The sequence below is a fragment of the Hippocampus guttulatus genome, chromosome 3 (assembly GCF_054856545.1).
Source record: "Hippocampus guttulatus isolate MCC_2025c chromosome 3, RoL_Hgut_1.0, whole genome shotgun sequence".
Lineage (NCBI taxonomy): Eukaryota > Metazoa > Chordata > Actinopteri > Syngnathiformes > Syngnathidae > Hippocampus > Hippocampus guttulatus.
In genome coordinates, this window is record NC_141263.1 from 27731975 (window position 1) to 27744094 (window position 12120).

At 47.3% G+C, this 12120-nt stretch overlaps 1 long non-coding RNA gene across 6 annotated transcripts in view; it reads left to right on the plus strand.

Annotated features, from left to right (window-relative positions):
• The first annotated feature begins 469 nt into the window (after positions 1 to 469).
• The window catches only part of LOC147208052 (uncharacterized), a 66418-nt gene continuing 54767 nt past the window's right edge, over positions 470 to 12120 (plus strand). For all 6 annotated transcript variants that reach the window (XR_015100536.1, XR_015100539.1, XR_015100538.1 and 3 more), the window contains exon 1: positions 470 to 713. This is a non-coding gene — a long non-coding RNA (uncharacterized LOC147208052). The remainder of the gene's footprint in view (positions 714 to 12120) is intronic.

Genomic DNA, 12120 nt, shown 5'->3' on the forward strand with positions numbered 1-12120 from the left:
GCTCGTCAGAAGGGCTTCTTTCATCGCGGTGTCGGCGCGTGGCGTTCAAGGCCTTCCCCTCCACGCAGCCATCTCACCTCTTCATCCCCCCCCCCCCCCCACCACCGATGCCTTTATTTCAGGAGGTGCCTGATCAATATCATCAATCCGTCTACTTACCCCGGCTGCACCCCCATTACAGCACACCCACACACATTCACTTTCTCTTCATCCTCCTCCCTGCTTCTCTCTCTCTTCACCCCCCCTCACCCCTTCTTTCCCCACCCTTCTCTCTCTCTCTCTCTCGCTCTCTCTCTCGCCTGCTGCAGCTGTATCCATTTCCTCCTGGCAAAAAGGGACTTTATGAATAAATGATACTGAATTGCTGAAGGTTCAGATACTAAATAATGAATTTCACCACCAAAAACACAACAACTTCTCCAATCATAAAATAGCTCTCTCCTTCCATATTGATTGTGCTTGTGCAAGCAGATGCAGAGAGCGCAGTCTGCATCCGTGCAAGGTGGGAGACCGTACGGGGGGGAAAATGTCGAAAATGAATGGCGGCGAGATACTTTTGAGCCCGAGCTCTTTGATTGGGACGTGGTAACGGCTGGGAGCATATGGCGGCGGCGCTTTCTCTGGGCTCGACTCGCAGGTCTGGTCTGAGGGAGGCGAGGGAGAGAGAAGAAAAAAAAAACACCCTAAAACTTTCCTTCACGGGACATTTTAAAGTAAGTGCGGTCATCTCTTCTGCGCTAAGGCCGATTGTGCACGTGGATACGGCGGAGAGCTGAGAGTGTTGTGTGGTTAAGCGCGCGTGAGTGAGTGCGTGCGTGTGCGCGTGCGCGTGTGATGGAGAGGCCATTTTTTTTCTCCTCCTCTCAGGTCGGAGCTGGTTGAGTTGCAGCTCTGCAATGCTGAAATTAGGTTGGGATGAGTCATCTCTTTTCGGTGTGTGTGCGTCCTGCAATAATAATAGTAATAATAATAATCATCATCATATGGGCTGAGCGAACGACTCACATGGGCGCCAGCATGGAAACAGGAATGTGTCTCAGGGGTAATGACGTTATTGAATGAGAGCTTTCGGAATATTGCAAGCCATTCTTACCTTTGCATGCGCTCTGGTTCCCGCACTAAATGCTTGGAGAGCAATTCTTTTGTAAAAGGGCGCCTGAGCGTGTGCGTCCGTCAAAGGCGATACAACACATCAGGCCCACACAATCGAATTTAAACACAAAAAGGTGGATTAAGAATTCCTGTTTTTCTTCTGAGTTTGAGGCCGATAATTCCCATGCATGCTTGAGTGACAGAAAAGGGCCACAGTTCAGCCATTTATGACTTGTAGTAGTCGTGTAGGATTGCGCTTCAACATAGTCGGATCCAATTGGGTTTGTCTGGAAGTGACTCAAGAGAAGTGCATGACTATCGAGGAAGTGAACCGGATTTTTCAACCGTATATACACCGTGTGTGTGTGTGTGTGTGTGTGTGTACTGTATCTCCTCTATATGGTGTGCATTCTGAATATAAATGACTTGAAGAGTTTGCTACTTGAATGTAAGCAAGAACTTAGTTTTAAAACAAACATACTGCTTGCATTTTTTTTATTGGCCCGTATTTCAAAATGAACAAAATAGTAATTACAAGGTTCGATTCTGTTTGCCGCATTTATTTTTATTTTTTACCCGCATCTTTATCTTGAACCTTTATCCCCGTTGTACAGCATTGCGGTCTGTTTATTCCTTCGTATTTGCCACTGATTTATCTGACATGCGCGATGTATTATTCAGTCACTTGCACACGCCGCCATGTTATACTGCACGGAGCCACATGCTAATGCGGCCAGTCATTGTGCTAAGGGATAAATAATTGATATCTCAATGAATATGCAAATGAGAGGGAGAGAACAAGCGAGAGTCGGTCGGAGGAGAACGCTTCCCTTCGCCGCTCGCGCGCAGCTCAACAAAAGGCCCGTGTGATTTCCGTGGCCCAATTAAGAAATATTACAGCCGCCATGTCGAGGCGCCAACCGTTTAGAGTTGTTTTGGGTCCCGTATTCACCGGGTTTGGCGCCGAGCTTTTGGGAAAGCCTTTGAAGGAACGGTCTTATCTATTTCCCTTGGTAGGATTTTTATTTGCACATGTTTAACTCGATAGGCGATCATTCAACGAAGGTCGGGGATTCATTTTAATGAAGTTGGGCTCCATTAGTATGTAACAGATGGATATTGTATTCACAAATGTACAATTCATTTAAATAGCATCTGCGGCCATCAATAATAGATCGGAATGTATGGTGGGAAGTTGAAATGGGGGACATTTATTTTACACCCTCCTCTGTCTTTCTGTCACCCTCCGGTTTTATACGTGGCACATTTCATGCCGCATTGCCCGTCTTGCATTGGCTTCACAACGAGCAAAAGTCAGCGGCGCCGGCGTTAACAACCTTTCAGTGCACAACTCGGGGAGGGAAATTAAAATTTGATGTTGATCAAGTCGGCCGAGAGCCGGAGATGACAGGTGCTTTCTACTCTACTTACCGCCGTCTCTTTGCATTTGCCGTCACCGCCGAGCTTCAGTGCAAAGTTTGCCCCTTTTTGGCCTCGTCAAATGGAACTTGCAGATCGGTCGTTTCATGTTTTAGGAGCATTTATGCTCTGGCCGCTGATGCGAACAACCGAAAGAGAACTTGGGAGCGTGGGAGAACTCAGAGACGTCCTTGCGAAAAACAAGTTCTTAGATGTATCGGAGTCCTGATCGGACAAGATGGCGTTTACATGTACACGGGGAAAGTATCAGCAGGTAACGTCGCGGTGCTCGACTGGTTGGCACGGGGGCCTCACAGTGTAGACGTGCAGGGTTCACTTCCGGCCTTCCTGCGTAGAGTATGCATGTTGCCCCCGTGCCTGCGTGGGTTTTCTCCGGCTACTCTGGTTTCCTCTCAACAACATGCATGGCAGGCTAATGGAATCCTCGAAATTGTCCCTTGGTGTGACGGTGAGCGTGGTTGTTTGTTCGTCCGCATGTGCCCTATACATACATACACAGCAGAGATTTGTACAAAGCAATGTCAGAAAAGGGGCATTTGCACGGGTGTGTAAGTTGGTTTGCAAAGAGGCTGGCAGATTTGAGAGAAGCTGCATAAATGATATTTGGACGACACCATTTAAAGAAATAAATAAATAAAAAGCACAAAGAGTTTCTTATCCTTTTTTCAATTTGGTAATACACCTGTATTCTCATGCAACTTTTGTCTCAATTCAAAAAAAGATATATTCTCGAAAATACAAAGTCAAGTCAGGAGGGCAAGGAATAACTCCAAAAACTCCATCTGGAGAAAAATGAGAAACCTTGAGAAGGGGCCGCAGATGGGAGAATCCCCCTTCCGGGATGACCAGGCTGCAATGGATGCCCAGTGGGCATCGTTGGACACAATATTGGTCAAACTTTTTCCATGAAAATATACGTTTCTTCAGGTCAAAAAATAATAAATTGCACTCATGAAATGATGCAAGCCACTCGCTGTGGTAGCTCCTGACAAGCCAAAAGTCACCACAACAACATTGTCTTGATTATTGCACAGTTGTGCTATGACCCAGTTACCTACCCTCCCCCCCCCCCCAAAAAAAAAACACCTTACTGCATTTACACATCCAAATGTGTTTTACTGTTATTCTTACAACACTCCCTTTTATTACAGCTAATGGCAGCGTCATTCATCACTTGATGGAGCAATTGATGAAAGAATAAATTGTGATGTTCTTGAGTGCGCTATTTCTCATCTCACAACTCAAATAGGCTGGCAAAATGTTTGACTCCTCCCGCAAGAAGTTCAAAGGCAAGATTCAAATCAATCAAATTGCTCGCGTCACCCCTGTGCCGCCTCTTGGAGGGCATCTTTGCATGCTGCCTGGGGATTCTGCACACACGTTAACGAGCAGTGTCATGCTAAAAAAAAACAACAACATTTTTTTAAATTATTTGGCTCAACATTACAAGGTGAATGTGTGTTTCTTGCCTTGCCCAAAAATGCAGTTTGCTTTATTTTGGGCCAAGATGTTCCATTAATTTTAAAATGACAATTTGAATGTCTCCAAATAGGATCCACAATCTGTATAATCCTTTCTTTATTTCTCATCATCTTCAAATTATTGGGATAATCCCCTTGCACCGCCCCGCTCCGCCCCCCTCCCCCCCCCACACACACACACGCGTGCGCGCGCTCCCCAGGGAGCAAGCTCTCAGACAGGAGTCACAAGGTTGAGTTGATCATTATGGAGGTCCTTGACTGAGGCTTTACACAAACTCCCGATCCCTAACATGGCTCCCCTCATTCCCCAGTGAGCAAAGCGTGGGGACCAACAACATGAGTGCCTGCGTGCGCTCGTGTTGCAGGAGGGACAAGTGAAGAAGAGCGTCGGAGGGCGATGACCTCAATCAAGCATCACCTGCCCGTCGTAACTTGAATAACACTGAGGATCAATGAGTGCTGTCGCTCTCACTTCTCGGGCTCGCTGATTTGCGCCGACTGCATATCAGAGCAGAAGCGGCTTGGGGAAAGATGGGGCTCCACGTTCTTTTTAGAGCCGTCTTAAATCTTTGTACCCTTCTTCCAGGCCAAGAAGCCAATATATTCTTCCATTCTGCCCAACGGCTGAATGATTAGGGGCATCAGTATCTGTAGCGTATCGCCAAGGGCTTCGAGATGCTTTCATTATTAGCGTCAGCTCAATTATAGCACACACCCAACTGTTTCTCACCATTTAATAGCGCCAATCGACAGCGATGGTTGATGAGCCGGCTCCCGCGCACGACCATTCGCTCGCGCACGCCGCCCCATAATTTTAAGCCGCGCGCATTTCCCACCTCCCGCCCACGCGGTTGCATTCCGTCATCTCGCTAATGCACGCGGCGGAGAGGAAGCACGGGGCTCATAATGGAGGCCGTGTTCTTAGTGGCGATGAGCAGCTGATGCAGCCTGGCCCATTTTCATCAAATATTAATAGCATGGAAAAATACACGCGGACCGAGCCCGCGTCTGCCCGCTAAACCGAAGAGGTTGGGGGAAAGAGCAATGGGAAGAAAGTGCAGAGAGAGTGTTTAGAAGTACTGTCTGATGGCCATAATTAGGGCTCCCCAATTAAAAATTCAAAAGCCCCAGTTTATTTGAGCGCATGAATCTTCCACTGGCTGCGGCATTTATTTCCCTTTTACAAAGTATTTTATTTTACAACGTCAATTGCACGGAGCTCTCTTGTCCCTCCGCACTCGCTGCCTTTCAGCCATTAAAAGAAAAGAGCGCAAATTTAGACGGATCACATAATGGAGACGCAAACAATGAAGACGCATGCGCCGCAAATACACTTGTTGGGTTTCTCAACAAATGAAAATAAAACCAAACAATGATGGACAGGAAAGTGTTGGCCGGGGCAGTTATTTTCCGTGCCGAGTGCTGCCGCTTGACAGGCCGCAGCCAAAATTATTTAGGGCGACGAGCTGCTCCTTTTTTGTGCTTTGTTTTTTCCCTTCTTCGGCAAAGCGATGAGGATGACACGGGGCCACCTATGCCATGCAAAAAAGCTGGAAAAACGGTGCAATCTCTTCCCTGTGCTCTGTCTCATTGGCGAAACAAATGGTGCCAACACCACCCAGGAGAACGAGGTGACCCTGCCTGCCTTCATTTCTGCCTCACCATAAACACCTTTTAGCCACCCTTTCACCATCATCCACTGTGCTTTCCTCCCGTCCCCCCACCCCCCTTTTCCTCGTCTCCGAGATGCACACGCCAAGCGACGTGAACACGACACACCGTGGAGCCGTCTATTCTTCTTTTGAATAGTGCCTCTTTTATTAGGTTGGGTCTTTTCTCTCTTGCCTGCTTTAAACAGAAAGGGGAGATGGGATTGTAAAGAGCTGCCAGGGGCTCAGTTTGCACAGCGCTTTGATGTCCCTGAGATGCGCCGAGTGCAAACAGCACGCACAAGTCGCAAAGACGCCTCCGCATTACAGGATGGGGGCATCGGGACCTCATTCGTGCGCGCACAAGTAGCGCTTAGAAAATTCTTCAGGCCGCTGCCTGATTTGGGGGGGGGGGGGGTTCGGACATAATCTGCTCTGGTCAAGTGATTTTATCTGGTATGCCAAATGCACAGGTCTTGAATGTGAAAACTAACATTGGCGTAGTCTTTCACAATAGATTGACAATAGGGCTCCAATTTGGTCAGGATGCTAAAATATACCAAGTCGGAAAAAAAATTCAAAAACATTTGTTGAAAGTTACCCTTCGTTAATTTCTGATTTCTCGTAGAAGCCCAATGGGTATAAATCCAGAAATTCAGTTAGGAATGCCTCATTTCCCCTTCCTCTTCAAAATAAGATTGCCCAAACTGAAATATTCCACATGAAATAACGTCATGTTTCCGTTTGGTCTTCTTGTTTTCCTATATGACAAATGCTCTCATCTATGACATGTTAATTCAGCCCTGTATTAGCATCACCCAGCGACATTAGCATGTTAACTTCCTTCCCCGCTTGTAAGTGGGCTTTCACATGAAGAAGCGAGCTGAACAGCTTTGGGTTAAAAGGCTGCCAACAACATTATCAAAAGGGGCTAAACGTGGCTCTTTAAGGCAGTTTTTAAAAAAATATATATATATCCTCTGCTATCCTGATTTTGGTTCCGCAGATTATATTTGCTTTCTCAGAGAGAGGGCAAGAACCCTGCAAAATGGAGAGAATCATCAGAAGTGGGTCCATGTCTTCATTATGTCCAAATGAGGTTTGGTGAGATTGGACAAATACCGCTCCAGCTTCATATTCATGACCTCATTAAAACGCTCCGGACTCATTTGTAGAGTAAATTTGATCAGCTCGAGCCCAGTAGACGGTGCTGATAAGTGTTATTTGTGAACAGACCGAAACAGAAGACCGGCCAGAAATGTCCGAGGGGAGTCTGCGAGCGGTCAACCGACCTTGACTAACAAGCATATGTTAATCACGGAGGAGATCACAGGCGGGTCACCCAGCACTGTGCCACCCAAAATGAGTCCAATGCAAATGCTGGGTGGCGTTTCGGAGCCTAGGGGCGGGTACAACGGCATCAAACTCCGGATGGTGTCCTCCCCCCCTCTCTCGCTCTCTCTTTTTCCGGCCTCCTCCTGCTCAGCATTTGACTTTCATCAAGTGTTCCTGCTCTTCTCTTTGTGCGACATTCAAGATGCTGCCGGAAATGTCAAATAAAAGCGCTGGGAGTGGTCAGGTGCAGACTTTTCATCATTCTTTTTTTTTTTGGATGCAATTTTTTTCTAATTTGATAGATTGGTTTGGTGAAATGGCAAAATGTCGAGTACAACAATTGCAATCTGACAGACATCCTTTTAATTCAATGGAGGGGGTGAGGGGGTCTTGCATAATAATCCCTGATGTATATTTTAAAAAAAAACACTGTACTTACACTCCACCATTACAAAGAAACTAGGACATTTTTTTAAAAATTACAAATAGAACCAGAATCCAAATGACATAAGTATTCACTCACTTTGAATTTTGAATTTGATGCCAGCAACACGTTCCCAAAAAGCTGGGGCACACGCAACAAAAGACCGACAAAGTTCATGGGCAACTGCACGATCAACCAACTCTGCGATGAATCGGAACTTGCTGAGCCAAGCCAAGCCTTTTCTCTGGTACGTTAATGACCTCTGACCTCACGTGTTCTTAAATAGCAAAAATGTCCACAAACGCACTCCAGCGTACGATAAAACTCTTGGTCATGAAAATACGGTCTGGGGTTGTTGTTTTTTTTTCCGATGTGACATTGTTGACGAAAATGGAGACCTAAGGCCTCTCCCCTCAGGGCTCGCCCCAGAGTCCGCTGATTCGGCTCCACGCCTAATTACCGCACATAATCTATTCATTTTACCAGCGACGTGGAGGGCAGCAGCTGTCGCACACACTGCCTGGGTGCTGTGAGGTGGGTGTGGCTTGGGGAGGGTGGGGCCTGTGCTTGAACCGCAGTAGAGGCTAAGAATTAAAACTTGGAGGCAAGATTGATGGCTGGTCGGCTTCAATGAGCAGCCGGCAACGCGTGGCAAGCTCTGTAACGTTGCTCGCTTTCTTCGCTGATGGGCATCCAGAATGATGATTCAGATTTTTGTAACAAAAAAAAAAAAAAAAAGACACCTCGGATAAAATCTGTCCTGGTTGAATTTCAGTGAATGTAAAAGCAATAAGAAAGTTTGAGGACTCCCTGTCGGAGTAACACAGAGTCAGCAGGAAAACACACCCAGAGAAAAAGCACCTTTCAGGCCGCTGAGGGATCGTCAGCAGTTGTTTGTTTAATCTGCTTAATCTGTCGGTGAGCACCACTGGGCGTGCCTAATTAGCAAAATTAATTTGTCAAGACATTAGCGTCATTAGACATGGCCAAGTGAAGCTGAGCTGCACTGTCTCATGCAAATGAGGCAGACTGCGTTACCTCAATTAGACCATTCTTTGATATGTGCCTCTCTCTCTCTCTCTCTCTCTCTCTCTCTCTCTTTTTTTGTTCCTCCTGTGTCCCTCCTCTCGCCTTTCATCTTTTCTTTTCTCCTCATTATCACGCTCATATTCCGCTAATTGTGACATAGCGCTTTTGTGTGATGGCAAATATGGTCATGGAGGTGGGGGGGGGGGGGGGGGGGGGGGGAATAGCAGTACCACCCAAAATTAGGGTTGGGGCTTTCAATTAGGGGCAACACTGGGGCGTAGATCCACGATACCTCTACGGCTGCTCTCATCCGTACTCTGTGTGTGTGTGTGTGTGTGTGTGTGTGTGTGTGTGTGTGTGTGTGTGTGTGTGTGTGTGTGTGTGTGTGTTAGCTGGGTCACATGTCTATCCGTGTGTCGCTCGGGTAATTAGTTTCATGGATGTTGCACCCCTCTCAAGCCTGTTTAAGGGTTAATGAGGCCCCAGCAGCTTCTCAGCATGGGGCGGGGGCGGGCGGGGGGGGGTGCGACTGCACGCGGGTCGGGCTACGCACAGGACGAGCTTCAATAAGAAGCCACCCATAGGACTTCACTTTGAAGTGTCAGAGGTGCCCCCCTCCCCCTTGTTCCGGGTGGCTCCGCTTTCATTTGTCTGAGTGGGGGCATAAAATATAGATGAGCTGCCAGACAACACAATCCAAGCAAGCTTGGCCCCTCAAAAAGCCGCCCCCGACCCCCCCCCCCCCCCCCCCCTCCACACCGAGCCGCCACCGCCCCTGCCGTTATTCACAGATTAACCGACGCCCACCCCACCCCCTCCATCGGCCGATAATGACCTCTCTTCCTCCCTCTCTTCCTCCTCGTCTGCCTTTGCAAGGTGACAGTAAAATTAGACACACTGAGCTTAATTGGCGATTACTTCGCCTCCCAGTAACAATTAATGAGGCCGACGCCACCAGAAGGTGTGAGTTCAGTCAAGTTATTGCATAAGATCATGCAGCCGGGAAGTTTACGGTGTGTATCTGCTCGTTTTGCCCCGAGGAGAGCTTTGGTAATGAGCGCTAATGCCTTGAAGATTTGTCGTCGCTCGGCGCATTGTGGCCCGGCAGTATTTCATCCTACTGGGTCCCAGCGGGATGGCCGCGGGTCCATTTAAGGGCCATCTCGTGTGGGGACTTCAGCTGGGCCCGCAAACTACAAAAGACATTTGGCTGGTTGTTAACTTTCAAGTGTGACAGCTGGCAAAAGAAATGACTGGCACCGTGAGCAGATTCAAAACCAAGCTCCCTCGTCTTCTTTATTTTTTGGGGGGGGTTGTTTGGTTGATGAACCTCCTGAGAGCGAGACTTTTGTTTTTTGTGCTTTTGGGCTTTGCTTTTAAACCGTTCCTTGAAATTTGGAATCGGAAGGACATAGTTTGTCCAAAATTAAAATTGGGCCCTGCGACGATTAGCACAATAAAAAAAAAACAATTGTCATCAAACACTAAAAAAAGTTTTGGTTGAATTTACTCAATTTATTTTGTCAAGTGGTTGCATGAAATAAAATCATCTGGATTCAGATCAAGTCACTATATGAAGTCAACAGACTTTTTGGTGCAAAAAAACTGTTCTCGTTCCAATCATCAAAATTGGAGGAGAATGTCTACCTCGGCAATTTTGCTGGACAGGCTGTCTCCGTTTTTGGCTGGGATTTTCCCCAATGAACTTGGTGCTCTGAGTTTATGTGGCTACTCGTTGGTGAGGGTGGTGTCACTCCCTTATCAGGATCATGCTTAAAGGGAGTGGCTCTGAGCAGGTTGAGGGGGGGGGGGCTTGAAAGTGACCTCCCATCCATGCCCTTTCGAACCTTCATGACAGGAGTATGCAATGTTTTTCAAGATAATTTTTAAACCAAAAATATGTGTCAGCAACTATCACCCCCCCCACACCTGTTTATTTCTCTGTGTGTGTGTGTGTGTGTGTGTGTGTGTGTGTGTGTGTGTGTGTGTGTGTGTGTGTGTGTGTGTGTGTGTGTGTGTGTGTGTTGCACGTAGCGGTTTCAAAAGTTGTCATGATCTCATTTTCACAAAATTCAGTAACGTTGAAACTGCAAACTTCAAGCACAATTCGAAATGTGTGAAATGTGAGGGAAGACCTTATGTTGAATTGACAAACGAATGAGCGAACGATATGCATCCGCTCCAGTTGGAAGCGCTCCTTTTGTTTCGGAATTGCCATTTCGCACGTGACCAAATCCCCTTTGGCTTGACTTTCCGGCAACCCGCTGACAAGTACAACACAAATCGTGTGAAATCCTGACATTTTCGCGTTTGACATCAAAATGAGGCGCGCGCGATCAAGTGGCTTTCAGCGAGGGGCCCTCTCATAGGCAAACCTCAAGTGCATTCGAGTAAATCTTGCAAATGTCATTGTAGCTCTTCACCTCATATTTCATCCCGTACTCTTAAAGTGAATGCAGCCCGCGCGCTCCCCTGATGGGAATGTTTGTGCTTGTCTCGATTTCCAAGTCGCCCATCAATCAATAGAAAGTTGGAGAGGAGCATTAATATGGCCTCATGATGACAAAACGCATTAGAGTTGGGAGATGCCACGTTTCATTACACACTACAGGGACCTCTAATTTCATTCCGCTCCACTTTGTGGGAAACGCCAAAATGTTATTACGTTTAGCGGGTGTATCAAACATTACATAGCCACTATTTATTTTCCCTTTATTTGCTTCAGCCGCACAGGCGCATCGGCGGGTAATTCTTTTAAGGGCGGCAGAGTCTTTGCGTGTCATAAATCATCGTTTTCTCTCCCCGTCTCCGGGGAATGCCCAAATCGGCCAACTTGAAATGCTTTCTCTTGCACCGGATCAACTTGACTCCACTAATTCTCTTCAACTTTCTCTTCTCGATTGTTATTTATGATTCCCGATTAGTTCATTTCTTTGTGGCCCATAACACTGTTTGAAATGAATGCAAACTATGTTAATGAAAAGTTGGATTTGTCTCCAATTATATTTGTTGTCAGGATAAGGTCGGCTAAGAGCATGTACTTGTCTCAACTGGTCCATGACACACGAAGGTTTGGGCGCAACTGCTTTAAAGGCACGAAATGAACGAAAGAGTGTGCTCGTGACTTGAAAGCGAGCCACATCGCAGCCAAAGTGTCCTGTCTTGTCTCGGAAACATTGACTTGATCACACTTTGGACAAATACCCAGGAAATGCAACCAACCATCCATCCATCCATTTTCCGAACCGCTTGATCCTCACTAGGGTCGCGGGGGGTGCTGGAGCCTATCCCAGCCGTCTCCGGGCAGTAGGCGGGGGACACCCTGAATCGGTTGCCAGCCAATCGCAGGGCACACAGAGACGAACAACCATCCACGCCCACACTCACACCTAGGGACAATTTAGAGCATCCAATCAGCCTGCCATGCATGTTTTTGGAATGTGGGAGGAAACCGGAGCACCCGGAGAAAACCCACGCAGGCCCGGGGAGATCATGCAAACTCCACACAGGGAGGCCGGAGCTGGAATCGAACCCGGTACCTCCGCGCTGTGAAGCCGACGTGCTAACCACTGGACTACCGGGCCGCCCCATGCAACCAACCATCGAATTGCAATTGCAAACAAGATAACACCTTTAGGTCTTGTTCTTCAACTTTAAGGAGCATAGAAAA